This window comes from Rhagoletis zephyria, unplaced genomic scaffold (assembly GCF_001687245.7).
Source record: "Rhagoletis zephyria isolate East Lansing unplaced genomic scaffold, Rhagoletis_zephyria_1.1 Rzeph_scaffold_00473, whole genome shotgun sequence".
Lineage (NCBI taxonomy): Eukaryota > Metazoa > Arthropoda > Insecta > Diptera > Tephritidae > Rhagoletis > Rhagoletis zephyria.
Window position 1 is genome coordinate 237,841 of NW_016157557.1, and position 16,620 is coordinate 254,460.

The 16,620-nt window shown below is 36.3% G+C and overlaps 1 protein-coding gene across 11 annotated transcripts in view; it reads right to left on the minus strand.

The window, feature by feature from the left end:
* The window catches only part of Socs16D (Suppressor of Cytokine Signaling at 16D), a 202,203-nt gene extending 198,876 nt beyond the window's left edge, over window positions 1-3,327 (minus strand). For 2 of the 11 annotated variants that reach the window (XM_017611890.1, XM_017611893.1), the window contains exon 1: window positions 3,229-3,319. The gene's annotated coding sequence lies outside the window, so the exon portion shown is untranslated. Of the gene's footprint in view, window positions 1-2,864 lie in introns of all 11 variants that reach the window. The other 9 variants (XM_017611888.1, XM_017611887.1, XM_017611885.1 and 6 more) reach the window with 9 other exon arrangements.
* Between the last annotated feature and the right edge of the window lie 13,293 nt (window positions 3,328-16,620).

The window sequence follows — 16,620 nt, forward strand, 5'->3', positions numbered from 1 at the left end:
GGCTCCCCCAAACCCCCCCTAAACGAAGGAGGATGAACGCCGCTTTATGAAAAGTCACCGCCCCAGTGATGTAAGCTTGGGAAAGGATGAGGTAACTAGAATTCCCTTTCTGTGTGGTAAACCTGGGGCTACCGCCCCAGTGATGTCTATTCAGAGTTGGGCATTATTCGAATAAATTGTTATTTAGATAATTATTCGAATAAAATTTTATCCGTAATATAATTATTCGCAGATAACTTATTCACGAATAAATTATTCGTGAATAAATTGCTTGCGAATAATTTATTCGTTATTTTAAATAATGAATAAAAACTCATTTTTAACACACTGAGCCACCTTTTACTTTTATTTCTATTGTCAAGGATTGTAAGTTAGCTGAATTTTGTTTACTATTTTATCAAGAATACCCTCTGGTTTCGCGGCCCCTGATAAGATTTTTTGCGTTGGCCAATGCAAGAATAGCGTTGAAAACCAAATATGGGTAAAGTAAAAATTCTCACACATATTTCGGTCAAAAAAATTGCGCTCTGATGCTATATGCAAGAAAAAATTCCTTTCAATGTCATGAGCTTTACCAATGGTCTTATTTCCACTTGTGAGATCTTTTCTAAGCGTGCGTGATCTTCTTCTATGATCTTGCAACTACAACATTGGTCTGATGCGTCAACCTCTAGTATTATGTCATGTAGGCCAACAAAAGTCCTTATAAGGATGCTGAAGAGCACAGATGTGCGTTTTCTATTATAGGAGAGCCAAAAATCCTCGATGTAAAATTTGGCCATTGATATAGGAATTGGAAGGATGTGGTCGAAACTTTCCTTGCTGATTCGCCACTTTTAAAATATCCAAGAGCTGGTTTCCTTGAGTCTTACTGCTGCAGCAATGGCCGCCCGAGCAATTTCATCAATCGGAGGTAGATGCAAGGTCGCATTTAGGGTATATGACGACGTGGGACATCGTAAATTCGTATAATATAAACATAAAAAACAAAGGAGTCCAGACATATGGGGTTTCTAGAGATTTCGACTGCAGCACGATTATGAATTGCAACCTGATTGTACAATAAGTAGGGATTTTCTAAATAACTCAACTGTAGCGCCACCTAGCGGGTCCATTTTTCGCATAAGTATTTTTCATCATGCAGGAAGAACACATTTTGAATTTGCACGAAATCAGTTCATAAATACGGCTTTTATAAATAACTCGGCTCCATCGCCACAAAGCAGTTTTCTAGTAGCCTTTAATAGGACTTTATGCGCATGGAATAACCTCCGAAAATTTGATTTAAATCTATCTAGGGGTTTGAGTTAAATCACAACAACGAAAACGGTTATCATTTTATACATAAATATATGTACATATCTATATACATAAGTTACTTGTTTTATTATTATTTTATTCGTTATTCGAATAATTAATGAAGATAATAGTTATTCGAATAACGAATAACATAATTTAACCGTCATTCGAATAATTTTTTTTTGAATAAACAAAATTATTTATTATTGTTATTCGTCATTCGAATAAATTTTGCCCAACTCTGTGTCTATTTTGGTTACTGGGTGTTTTATAAAAATATCTTGTATACAAAAATGTATATACAAATTTATAACAAAAATTTGCAACAAATACCATATTTCCAACCGACGTTATTGTTAAATTAGGAACAAATGCACAATACCACCAAATCTCGAATTAAAAAAAAAAAATAGGATCGATAGAGACCATTGAGGTGAACATAACGGTATATTTATTTTTTTTGGGAAACAACAACTACAACAATTATTAAAGGTCAAAGTTCAAATTACGCATTTTCTCAAATTAATATTTCTCGAAAACCTCTTCAAGGAATTGGACAATTTTGATAGAGAATTTAATTTTCTTTAATTTGATATACATATTTATACATATACCTTTTTATAGTTTTCACGAAAATGGAATTAATATGGAAAAAAAAGTATACAGGGTTTTTGTGTATAAACTTCTTTTTGCGTAGGCGGCCTTCGGCCGCACTTATGGATTATAACCCTCACAAAGTAGAATTCTCTTTCTGTATTGCGAAGAAAAGGCGCTGAACACCTTTTGCAGAGAACACCATTCTGCGTAGGCGGCCTTCGGCCGCACTTATGGATTATAACCCTCACAAAGTAGAATTCTCTTTCTGTGTTGCGAAGAAAAGGCGCTGAACACCTTTTGCAGAGAACACCTATCTGCGTAGGCGGCCTTGGGCCGCACTTATGGATTATAACCCTCACAAAGTAGAATTCTCTTTCTGTGTTGCGAAGAAAAGGCGCTGAACACCTTTTGCACAGAACACCTTTCTGCGTAGGCGGCCTTCGGCCGCACTTATGGATTATAACCCTCACAAAGTAGAATTCTCATTCTGTGTTGCAAAGAAAAGGCACTGAAACCCCTTTAATAATTGTTGTAGTTGTTGTTTCCCAAAAAAAAAAAAAAATACATCGTTACACTCACCTCAATGATCTCTATCGATCCCCATATGAATTTTTTTAATTTGAGAATTGTACGTATTCTGCATTTATGCCTTAAATTGTTGCACAGATTTAGTAAATTAAATTTTTGTAATAAAGCGTGAACTGTTGTTTACAAGTGTGTGTAAAAGTTTTTTGATTCGATTCACGCGTTTGGGCACATCAACCCAAAATCGTTGTACAAATTCATAAAGCGTACCTGGAAGCCCTTCAATTTGTACCACTCCATACAAAAAAAGAAAGGAGAAAGGAATGTAGAGTGGAAGGCCTTTCGGAAGGGCTTTTAACTCCTGAAATTATCTACTGGGTAATGAGGGACAATTTATGTATGTGAACTTATTTCTCTTCGTGATAGTTTCCTAAAACACTTACATATGTATGTCGCCGTTCAGCAATGCCAACTCCGTTTCACCTTTTTGTTTTGAAAATTATAAAAATAATCAAAAGAGTTGCGTCAAAATCAAATTAATGCGACACGAATGTCTATGTGAGGCAAAACTTTCTGGGAATACCTGTGAATAATTGTATCTGATGTACAAGTACAAACAATGGTTAATGAGTGTTTTGGTACCCAATTTTTTTAATACGTCCATTTAAAAAAATACTCTTCAATATTTTAAACTTCATACCAGACGTGGAATTTTGACACATACTAGTATTTGCTTTTGGTTTTAAAGTTCCTTCACATCACCATTTGTAAACGATTTCTGCATACAAAAGCAATTCAAACCTTTACCTTAGATTTCCATTTCACTAAACCGGCAAACTAGAAATTTTTCTAAATATGTGAAACGACCTATACTAGTAAACAATGTAAAACTTAACATTGTTTTCAACTGACAGATGGTTTGACGTACATATCCACATCGTCTTCAAAAGAGTCACAACTTATAATTTCGCATTTTTCAATTAATGCGCTAAAAATGTACAGAGCTTTTATTTACCTTTCAGCAAAAGCTGGAGGAAATTTCTGTTATAATTTGGTAAAAAAAAAACCTAAGGTATACTCGCCCTTGCCCATATCATGTGCCAAAAAATAGTTTTTCGCACTTTCTGCCAACCGTATTATTTTGAGTTGTGACTCTTTTGAAGACGGTGTGCATGTATAATTTTAATGCGTTCGGAAATAAGCGTTATAAGATTAATAAATACTAAAGCCTGCTATCAGTGATAGGACTCCTCCACATTGTGGTAGATCTAACACTTTTTGCAGCATCCACCACATCTACCACACAAGGTCATGGTGCAGCGAACAAAGGTANATAATTTTAATGCGTTCGGAAATAAGCGTTATAAGATTAATAAATACTAAAGCCTGCTATCAGTGATAGGACCCCTCCACATTGTGGTAGAACTAACACTTTTTGCAGCATCCACCACTTCTACCACACAAGGTCATGGTGCAGCGAACAAAGGTGTGCCGTCAGTGGTACCGCCACTTTGGTCTTGCCGATTTTGACAGTTGGGGTAACTTGTAAATAAACCTTTGTTTACAAATCAGCGAAAGAGAAATATGAATTATAAGTGAAAAATCAGTTTAAATTGTGTTAATTTGCAATTTGTGAGTAATTTTTGAGTGGAAGACTGCGTAAAAACTAATACAATGAAGTGATGTGTGTTAAATTGCGACAGCCGTCAAGATGCAAGAAGCGTAGATGCAACTGTAGCGCTGGGACGAATCGCTGCATTTTGTGTACATAGGGCACGGCAAAGCCGTTCCCGACATGTTTCTCTATTATTATATTAACAGCATTTCCTCACAATGATTTTGTTTCTGCTCCACGCGGCCTCCATTAGCAAGTTAACTAATCAATCCCGCAGAAATGCTGCTGCAGCCTTAATTTCAAAGCAATGGAGTGTACTAAAACGTTTGCTGAAGCAGCATCAATTGCAAAGCAATGGAGTGCACTAAAATGTTCACTGTTTTCTAATAGATTAGGTGAAAAATGCAATATTTTCGCATTTAGCAAAATTAAAACACGTTTTTCGCTGTAAAGTGAACTGCTTTGGCAGTTTCAACTCGTTCTTCTTTTCGCTCTATTCTTTGTTTACTTGTGTTACACAAATGTCAACGCCCAGGACGGCGCAATCTTGTATTCTATCATTCTTGACACAAGGTCTGAAATTTGCCACATATTCGCATTTTTGAGTAGTTATAATTAAGCTCCAAATTATTTTCTTTTTTTTTAATTTTAATAGCAAAAACACTGAACACTAAGTGATAACAAGTAGGGACACGAAACGAAAGTATCGATATAGTACTCGTTTAAAGTATCGCTGTAAAAATATGGGGTACCCATTTAATATCGTAATAAAAAGACTCGATATACCAAATATCGATACAAAATTCAAAAAATTTAATTTGAATATTGGTCTCATTTTCTAACAAAGAATTAACACTTTGCACTTTAATAAGTACATCACTGAAGGCGCGCCACATTTTGCGCTTTAAAGCGCAAAATATATCCATATTGCTTTACATATAAATTCCAAAGTAAGTACGACATAGATTTGCAAGAAATGGAACCGTAGCTAAGGCTACAACTCATGTTTTATTTGCGTTAAAAATTTGTTTAAAAACAATATAAACTACAAAGCTTTCAATAGAAATTTTAGCAAGATAACGTCACGTCAGATACTTCGGCTGATAAAAAAAGCAGGACAGATTTTTACATTTTGGAATTTGGAAAATTAACTTTAAATATTTCAAATATTACTACAAAAATGTTTATAAAAATAGTCGTGCCCAATTCCCCGAGTTTTAAATTTTGACGTCTTCGTTTTATTTTCTAACATATTAACATACAAATGTATCATTATTCACATTAACTTTGCAATGCACATTACGGTTTGATACGATATAAGGGTTGTGGTACTCGATTCCAAAAAATATCGATTGAAAATTATAGAGTAAAAAATTTTGGCAAAAATATCGATATGGTATCGTATCGTATCCAAATTCGTGTCCCTAATAACAAGAATGATAGTATGCAAGATTTCACATTCCCGGCGGCGATGAGAGTTCTCAAGTAAAAGTAAACAAAGTCGAATGAGAGGAGAAAAGAAACTGTCAAACAGTGAATTTTTTCAATTTCTCAATATTAAATTGTTGGTCAGGAGACGTGACGGCCGCTGTGGTGTAGTGGTAAGCAGTGCGCGCTTTCACTCATCAGCACCTGGGTTTAAACCCTGGTCAAAGCAACATCGCAAAAAAATAGAAAAAGGTTTTTTCTTAACAGCGGTCGTCCCTCGGCAGGCAATGGCAAACCTCCGAGTGTATTTCTGCCATGAAAAACAGTTTCTCATAAAAATACAATCACCGTTCGGAGTTGGCGTCAAACGGTAGGACCCTCCGCTTTGTGTGACAACATCAAGGCGCACGCCACAAAGCGGAGGAGAAGCTCGGCCAAACACTAACATATGTGTAAGCGCCAATCTATTATTATTATTAGACGTGATTTTATTGTCTTGCAAGTCTTTTTTTCTATTTTTGTAAAAAGTTTGATCCAAAACCTGAGATCTGCCACATTTTTCCTAAATCTACCACATTTTTTTTCAGAATCGTCAACACAAAATTTTGATAAGTCCGATCACTGCCTGGTATACATTTCAATGCGGTCGTGAACGTTGGTAGGGGCAAATAATTCCATTCGTATTCATATGGACAGTGTTGCCAGTTATCAAATTATTACTTTGTCGTTTAAAGTGTGTTTGCATTGTTCAACTTTGCGTTCAACTCAGAACAGGGTTGAAAAAAAGTTGAATTATTCACCATAAAAAGGTTTTTGCATTGTTCAACTTTGCATGCAATTTTTGTTTGAATGGCCTTTCAACTAATTGCTTTCAACAAAGTTGGTCGCCAGCCAACATTTAGCCATTCAACTTTTTTTTCGTGCAACCCTGCGTTGAGTTGAACGCAAATGTTGAACGCAAAGTTGAACAATGCAAACACTGCTTTAGCTTCGAAATTTAGGATTTATTTTCGTGGCTTTTTTCTAGCCTTTCTTATTGTCAAACTAGCATTTTTTAAGGACAATCCTCCACAATAGTTGCGTTCCAGCAGCAGTACGAATAGCAGGAATTTACAGGATTTTACAGGAAGCTGTTCCCGCACGACAACTTACATAAGGTTTATGAATGGCTAAAACAGCTGTTCCTGTAAATCCTGCAAAATCCTGCCAAACCTGCTATTCGTACTGCTGATGGAACACAACTAATATTTGTAATGGCACTAAATTATTGTACCGGTTCAGTTTTACTTGACGAAACGTTAAGTGAATATCACTCAGCGGCATCGCTCAGTCCGTCGAAGTTTACTCAGCGAACAGTTTTTTCAGGTGCTCTCAACTGTTCCTCTAAAACCAGGAAAAGCTTGTGGAACAAATGCAGTTGGGCTCCAAATCTAAAAAAAAAAAAATATTGGAATCGATAGAGATAATTGAACTGAGTATAACGGTATACTTCTTTTTTTGGGCAAACAACAACCACAAAAATTATCAACGGTTAAAGTTCAAAATAAGCTATTTTTGAAATCAAGATTTCTTAAAAACGAATATATGGATCCTGAAAATATTTCTCTCATTTAATAGGAAATTTGATTCCCTTTAATTTGGTATACGTACTTTATATATATGTTGTATAGTTCTTACAAAAATTTAATTAATGTAAAATAATTATAAAAAACATCTTTTGCAGAGAACACCTTTCTGCATAGGCGGCTTTCGGCCGTACTTAGGGATTATAACCCTCATAAAGTAGAATTTTCTTTCTGTCTTGCGAGGAAAAGGCACTGAACAACTTTTGCAGAGAACACCTTTCTCCTTAGGCGGCCTTCGGCCGCACTTAGGGATTATAACCCTCGTAAAGTAGAATTCTCTTTCTGTGTTGCGAAGAAAAGGCACTGAACACCTTTTGCAGACAACACCTTTCTGCGTAGACGACGTCGGCCGCACTTAGGGATTATAACCCTCGTAAAGTAGAATTCTCTTTCTGTGTTGCGAAGAAAAGGCACTGAACACCTTTTGCAGACAACACCTTTCTGCGTAGACGACGTCGGCCGCACTTAGGGATTATAACCCTCACAAAGTAGAACTCTCTTTCTGTTTTGCGAAGAACCGGCACTGAAGACTTTTTGCAGGGAACACCTTTCAGCGTTGGCGGCCTTCGGCCGCACTTAGGAATTATAACCCTCACAACGTAGAATAATCTTTCTGTGTTGCGAAGAAAAGGCACTGACCACCTTTTGCAGAGAACGCCTTTCTGCGTAGGCGGTGTCGGCCGCACTTAGGGTTTGTAAGCTTTTTTTTAAACTTGTATTACATTAATTTAATTTATGTAAGAACTATACAACATATATATAAAGTACGTATACGAAATCAAAGGGAATTTCCTATTAAATGAGATCAAAATTTTCAAAATCGTTTCAGTCGTTTTTGAGAAATCTTGATTTCAAGAATTGCTTATTTTGAACTTTAACCTTTGATAATTCTTGTTGTTGTTGTTTGCCCAAAAAAGAAGTATACCGTTATACTCAGCTAAATCATCTCTATCGATTCAAATATTTTTTTTATTTGAGATTTGGAGCCCAGCTGCATTTATTCCAATCTTGTTATTTCTTAGAACTCCGCACCCCACGGGAATGACGTCAAGCACTACATCGTGAGGGAGAAAGGTAGTTAGTCGCCGCTGCTATGCTGTAGCCATTCGGGGTCCTTAGCCCCTTCATCGTCTCTGTGACACATGCTGCCGACCATTTTTCGCTTCTTTATAGAGTAAACTGCACGACTGACTCAGACGTGAAAATCTCGCCAGACATTCTGCGAAGTTTGCATCTGGTACTGACAAATCGCATACACTCAAAAAAGACTTCTTCTATTACATCTGCTCCGCAGTAGTCGCATATGGGTTCCGCTTCGTGTAAAAATCGTTGAAGATATGCTTTGAAGCACTCGTGTCGTGTTAAACAGTTTGTCAAATAGAAACCGACTTCGCCGTTTAGTCTACTTCATTTGCGTCTACATGTATGTATATGGTTTTCTCTTCACTATGCACGCNATGGGTTCCGCTTCGTGTAAAAATCGTTGAAGATATGCTTTGAAGCACTCGTGTCGTGTTAAACAGTTTGTCAAATAGAAACCGACTTCGCCGTTTAGTCTACTTCATTTGCGTCTACATGTATGTATATGGTTTTCTCTTCACTATGCACGCTCCAATTGAAACATTCACGATTGTAACCGTACTGTTATGTATGAAGATATTTGGTCAAGAATGATAGAATACAAGATTGCGCCGTCCTGGGCGTTGACATTTGTGTACCACAAGTAAACAAAGAATAGAGCGAAAAGAAGAACGAGTTGAAACTGCCAAAGCAGTTCACTTTACAGCGAAAAACGTGTTTTAGTTTTGCTAAATGCGAAAATATTGCATTTTTCACCTAATCTATTAGAGAACAGTGAACATTTTAGTGCGATTCATTGTTTTGCAATTGAGGCTGCTTCAGCAAACGTTTTAGTGCACTCCATTGCTTTGCAATTAAGGCTGCTGCAGAAAACTGCAGCAGCATCTCTGCGGGATTGCTTAGTTAACTTGCTAATGGAGGCTGCGTGGAGCAGAAACAAAATCATTGTGAGGAAATGCTGTTAATATAATAATAGAGAAACATTTCGGGAACGGCTTTGTCGTGCCCTATGTACACAAAATGCAGCGATTCGTCCCAGCGCTACACTTGCATCTATGCTTCTTGCATCTTGACGGCTGTCGCAATTTAACACACATCACTTCATTGCATTAGTTTTTACGCAGTCTTCAACTCAAAAATCACTCACAAATTGCAAATTAACACAATTTAAACTGATTTTTCACTAATAATTCATATTTCTCTTTCGCCGATTTGTAAACAAAGGTTTATTTACAAGTTACCGCAACTGTCAAAATCGGCAAACCCAAAGTAGCGGTACCACCGTGATATTTGGGGGTACAAATGTAGCACTACTTTGTCTGTAAGGACTTTTCAGACCTTAAGAAGGAGTTCTCTTTATTATTAAAATGGTTTTAGTAAACGACCTTCATGAAATTTCATGATCGTAAGTGCTTTGGTTTGTCGGCCGCTGTGGTGTATTGGTAAGCAGTGCGCGCTTTCACTCATCAGCACNCAAAAATATAGAAAAAAGGTTTTTTCTTAACAGCGGTCGTCCCTCGGCAGGCAATGGCAAACCTCCGAGTGTATTTCTGCCATGAAAAACAGCTTCTCATAAAAATACAATCGCCGTTCGGAGTCGGCGTAAAACTGTAGGTCCCTCCGCTTTGTGTGAAAACATCAAGGTGCACACCACAAGTCGGAGGAGAAGCTCGGTCAAACACTAACATATGTGTAAGCGCCAATCTATATATAAAGTGCTTTGGTTGTCGAGATATTTACATTTTTGTTGCTCGGTGGTACATCTTTGTACATAAGAGTTAATGAAATGTTCATAAGACTGGGATTTTTTTCAACCTTTTTTGAGCCATTTATTTTTTTTTTTAGCTTTTTTATTTGGCCGATTTAGCTTTTATATATGAGAAGTCCTGGCAACACTGCCCTGCAGAAAATCTGACTAGCTCAGAACAAGACAGTACCAGTTCTAGCTCAATACCCAAGCAATGTTTTCAACTGTCCAGTTTTACACGGCGATGTCATTGGCGGTGGCAATTGTCGCCCAGTGCATTACTTTGCTACTAGTTTTTAACCGGTTCCGTTTGGACAGTTTTTTTTATAAGAAAACGTTTTTAAGATTCGATTCTTGGCTATTTTTTCGTTTTTTGTTTCTCTTTTACAGATTCCATTTTATTATTACAACGCTTTTATCAACTTGCAATGTTGTGTTCCAGAAACTTTCAATGTTGTGTGTCCGACACCATAAAGCAAAGCTTTGAAAAGCTCCTATAAAAAAGCATAGTGAATAGGGCGAGGTAGATGACATCTAGATGTCGCCCTATGTACTACGTTTGCTACACCGGAAATAGACGACACGCCATTTCTTTAAATAAAATTAATTGGTGCTCGTTTGTATGTACATACATATGTAAATGCATGTGTGTGCACCTTTCTATTAATATCGTTGAATTATTTTAATATCTATTGCAAACTTTTATTCAGACAGGACTAAAAAGTAGAAAATAATACCTCTCAGTCCCATAGAATTTGTTTTGATAACTTTTGATTTTGAAATTTTAGCAAAAGTCAATCTATCTCAACAAACAAATTGAAAATGAAAAGCGTGGGGCGCATGTAATACACTTGAATTGATATGAAAAGTAATATATGTATGTATGTATGTGGGTATATGAATAACGACCGCTTAAAATCGATTTCAAAGTTCTACTTTCGCTGTAGAAATTTTAGGTCTACGTTATGTAGTTTGACTATTGTCAATTAAATCGAATGCTTTGTATTGCATGCGCTCCACGTTTTTCATTTTCAATTTCATAGATTGTTTATAATGACTTTTGCTAAAATTTCAAAATCAAAAGTTATCAAAACAAATTCTATGGGACTGAGAAGTATTATTTTCTACTTTTTAGTCCATTTATAAAAGCGTTGTATATTAAAAAGTTTTTTTTATATTATTTATTTGTTACATATTTTATTAAAAAGAATTATTGTAACTGCACGCAACAATTTAAATTCACAACTGCCCCACCGCGATTTGAACTCGCGACCAACGATGCTTGAGTCGGAAGTCTTCTCGCTGAGCTACTTTCGTATTTTACGAGTAGAGAGCATTTGCACATTTACACAGCTAGTTTCAACTGTCCCGCTCTGCATCCATTTTGCACTAATTCAGATATGTAGTTCGGAACTAGCGCTTTGTCAGACTGTCTCTAAATTTTACTGCAGGGTGCTTAAGGACGCTCACACACATCTGTAAAAACTTGTCGTTCACATGCGAATGCTTTGCGCACGCATACAATTGAATGTGAGCTTGAAAAAAGGCATATTATGCATTTTAAATTAGCTTTTATTCTATAATTCTCTAAATTTTTATGTATCAACTATTGCAAAAAGTTAAGTAATAACGAAGACATTGGACAAATGAAAAAGCTCACGTTCGCATTGAACTGTATAGCAGGCTTTATGCATTACAATAGCTAGGGGTCTCCCCTTAAACTCTTAAAAGCCTCGTAAACCTCGTAGAGCTCGTAAATTGACGAGCCTCGTAAAAGAACTGCCAAAATTTGTATGGAGCTCTATTTACGAACCCCTCGCAAATTTACGAGGCAAATTTGATGCGCAAACGACTTCGTAAACTTCAGTATTCCCGAGGGGCTGAAATTTTTATACTAAAATGTATAATAAAATAATGAAAATAAATGAAAAAAAATAATACGCGAATAAAATGAGTGAGTTTCATCCACTCACTGTATTGACTTAAGTTTTCTGCTAATTTTGAATTGTATTATAGGCTATAGTGGTGTTCCCATAAAGGCCTCGCAAAGTAACAAATTTGGGGGTAAGACTTTACGAGTTTAAGGGAATCCCCTAGCTATGTTTCTTTTTGGCAATAGTTGTGTTTGTTTACAAATTATCCAGTAACTTGCCAGCAACTCTCCAGTAACTTTATTTCTAAGAATTCGCTCTCATAGAGAAAATTTACAAAAAAGTACGCAAACGCTTTTCCAGTAATAATTTGCAAGTTCCATGAACAGCTGATAAATTGGTTGTTTATTCGCAGCACATTCATAATAAAATAATATATTTTATATTTAAATATGTTTATTTTGTGAATTTCCACAATAAAAAGCCACAAACAGTTTCCTTATTAGTTTAAATTTCATCCAGCAACATGCGATCAGCTGTTTTTCGTACTGGCAAATTCTTACAAGTAAAAATTTATCCAGTAAAATCCAGTAAAAACTTTCAACTTCAACTGTAACTTTTCGCTCTCTCAATTTCCCCTACTTTGCAAGTTTTTGCGTACGAAAACGCCAAAACATGAAAATTCGTAAAAACTTTTGCTGGATTTTACTGGAAATGAGTAAACAAACGCAACTAATGATCGCATCGCCTTAGAAATGTTCCGCGCAAATCCAGCAACGTTATACTAGGTTTACATACAAGAGATTAGCCATACAAAATTCATACCTCGTTAATCTGTAATTATAAAAGAACCAATAACCTACCCAGTTTTATCGATTATTTTTGCGAAGAGGAAATGTCAAATGAAAAAGTAAACAAAAATGGACGCAAGCAAGGAAGAGGTTTGTAAAGGCATTTTTAAACAAATATTAAGTTAAAACATATAAAATGCTTAATTTAGCAGTGATCACGGTGGCACAGAGAACGAACTTGACTTTTCGCTGTGATTTGAGAAAAGCGAGCACAACAAATTTGACAGCCGGTACATTTATATGTGAACATACATGAAATATGGTTCATCTATAGATTTGTAGACCAGAGTCTTAAACATCCTTCCTAAGTAATTACATGATATTTTCATGAGACCAATTTTTTTAGCAATTCTTGCTACTGTGTAGACAGAATGTTTTCCGCAAATTTTAACTTTCGATATATATACCTAGATATTTAATGATTCCCACTTTCTCAATTACTTCATCTTTAATTTTTAGACTGTAGTTATCGGAGCTAACGTTAGCTGCTCTAGATATGACCATAAACTTTGTCTTGTTCATATTTAATTGCAGTCCGTTTACGCACAACCATTTATTCAAACCATGAAGGTCTTCTTGCATTTTAATCATTGCATTGGGTAGATTACTATCACTGAGGGTTAAGAGCATTGTGTACAAATACAAGTGAGATATCTTAGCCATAGACGTCATCCTGGGCCACAGCTGCGATCATCTGTTTTTTTAGAGTTGCTTATTTGGGTCAAAACTGTGCGTTTTTGGCCTGAGTTGCATTAAATAGTCTCATAAAACTTAGTACTATTTGTTGTTCAAATGGTAACATATATGCCCAAAAACTTGGAAAATATTAGATGATTGTTTTTTTAAAATACTATTTATAAAATTTCCTTTTGATTTCGACTTTAGAAATATTCATATTATAAAAGTTTTTCACATATGTTTTAAGATTTTAAAGATTTTAAAAAGTACGGTAGAATGCAACAATACGCTTGAATTTGTTTGCATCTTCGTCAGCTTATTTGTTTGCAGACTCGAAAAATGGCGAACAGCCATCAAAATACTGATTCAAAATATACATCTTTCACTGGACACACAAATTGGGTGTGCGCAGCAAAATTCAGCGCTAATGGCCAGTTAATTGCATCGTGCGGTGACAAGTTAAGAGTTTGCGATACATCTTCAGGCGAATGTGTGCGAACGTTCACCCGGGGAAGAGGTATGGGACGACAGCTGGCATGGCATCCAGACGGTAGTTTGGTGGCTTTAGCATTAAGTTGTAACCGCGTTAAGATATTTGACATAGCCGAAGGCGAGCTAATACAGTTGTATCAAGTGCATTCGTCGCCGGAGAATGATGTTGCATTTCACCCAGGTGGAAATTTCTTGGTGACTGGCGGCGATGACGATACAATGATTTATTAGAAGGTCGACCAATTTATACACGGTAGTAGTGCACTTTAGAGGAACCAGTTCAAAATGGACGGGAAAATTATACACTAACTGGCAATACTGATAAAGTTCGCGCCGTCGCTTTCTCTCCACATGGTAGACATTTTGCTTCCGCGGGCGAGGATCGACAGGTAATTTCTGCTTTGTGTGTGAAAAAATTATATAATAGCTGTGTTTTATTTGTCCAGAAATTTAAGCTATTATCTTATTTTGTATGGAGGACTTACCCAACATAATTATATTGGCTTGTAATGCGATAAAAGCATACAATTTGCAACCTTCCTGAATTACTACAAACTACCTTATATGAATACGCCCTAGGCTAATCTAGTACAATTAAGAACTTAGAATTTACGATATTTGAATGCGACCCTGTCATATGTATGACAGCTGCTAGGCTTATGTCAAAATGTGAAAAATATATTGGCAGCATTCGCCCGCGTACCATGAAACCGCAAAGTAAAGTTTTAATTTTAGCTTTAATTGTCGCAGCCAACTAGCGCCCAACCGACTGGTAAGTCGCATATCCAGCAGAAGCACCAGGGCTCCGCGAGAAGTAAGCAGCGTGCAGAACACAAGTGCGGCAAGGAATTCCCACACTCCAGACACCCTACACCAGGGAGCGCTAGGGCTCCATGCTATGCAGGCGTTGGCCGGCATCAGCGCCGGCGGAGCACCAGGGCTCCGCGTGAATTCAGCAGGTACGCCCGTTGAATTAACGAAGTGGAATTTTACCACTTCGACATGGCGATGGTGGGTCCGGCCCGCAAAATGGCGGCCACCTACATATATACATATATAAAAAAAAAGAATTAGGAAACAAAATGTAACANGGCTCCATGCTATGCAGGCGTTGGCCGGCATCAGCGCCGGCGGAGCACCAGGGCTCCGCGTGAATTCAGCAGGTACGCCCGTTGAATTAACGAAGTGGAATTTTACCACTTCGACATGGCGATTGTGGGTCCGGCCCGCAAAATGGCGGCCACCTACATATATACATATATAAAAAAAAAGAATTAGGAAACAAAATGTAACAACAAAAATATAAAACGTACAAAAAAAAATAAAAAATATATATAAAAAAAAACAAAAAAAAAAATTAAGTAAATAAGTTGAAATAAAATTTGTTGGTGGTAGTTGCAAGCATGGTACAAGTATTTAAAGCAAAAAAATCTTTACAAAAATTACAAAAAAAAAACTCAAAAACTGACAACGCGCATAACTGCATATATATGCGCATACATATGTGGCGCTTACAAACAGTTACAAAAAAATGTTAAATAAAATATAAAGTGGTGGCGGTGCAGAACATTGAAAAATTAAACACTTGAGAACTAAACAAGAAATAAAACAAAATACCTGAATACAAAACAGGAAAAACAACCCTAGTCCGTCCAGCACCGGCTACCCTATCCACAGTATTTTAGAATTCACTAAGTAGAATTCTCCTTTATGTGTTGCTGNAACCCTTACTACGCAGAATTCTCCTTTCTGTGTTGCCAGAGAAGAGGAGCTGGACTTTTTTCTGCGTATTTATAAATCCTTAATAAGGGAATTAAAAAAAAGGGGTTTGTTAAATTTTCTTTTATATATTTTTTACATTAATACGATTTTTGTGAAAATTAACCAGGCATATATAGAGTATGTACACAAATGAGACTAAAATTTAAAAAATCCATGCGTTCGGTTTTAAGAAATTTTGATTTAAAAAATTTTTTAATTTGAATTTTAACCCTTAATAACTTTTGTAGTTGTTGTTTCCGCNCTTAATAACTTCTGTAGTTGTTGTTTCCGCAAAAAAAAAAATTTTTACACTTATACTCACCACAATGATCTCTATCGGAGCTATTCTGAATTTATGCCTAATCTATACTAATATATATTTTGAAAGCCGTTTTTTATTTTCTGTTCGCAAAGCTCGAGATCGGCTGTACCGATTTTTTTTGAAATTTCGGTTATAGGTTCTGGATGGGCTTCTCATTGCAAAAAAAAGTTTAAATACTTCCCTGAAAATAGAACTGCAGGACTTTAAAAATCCTATGAATCTAACATACATGCCCACATAATAGCGCTGGAGCTCTATTCTGTAACTGTGAGTTTTGATGTGTACACTGAAAATTGTGTGCACTCTTCATTTTGCGATTCAGGAAGAGTGAGAATGAGTTTTAAGTCCTGTATGCAGCTCTCAAGAAAACGGTCAAGAAAAATTTACCATTATTTCGCGTGTGTGTCCAAGGAATTTTGACATTTTTGATACCTCACAGCCTGTTGCCTCACTCTTTCCTCAAGAAATAATGGAACGGGCATATAATTCTGTTGCAAGCCTGGGTTGCCTTGTGCTCTTTTTTCACAAAAAACTTTAGAAAACCGTACTAGAAAACGTAGTAAATTTCTTAAGAACTGCGTACTGCCTTAAGGAAATTTGACTCAAGAAAATTTCTTAGCCATTTCTTGTACGTCTGTTTATATGGAGTTCTTGCTTTTCTTGAGAGCTGCATACAGGCCTTTAGCTGTAAAAATTGTGTGCACTTCCTCATTTTGCGATTCAGCATGT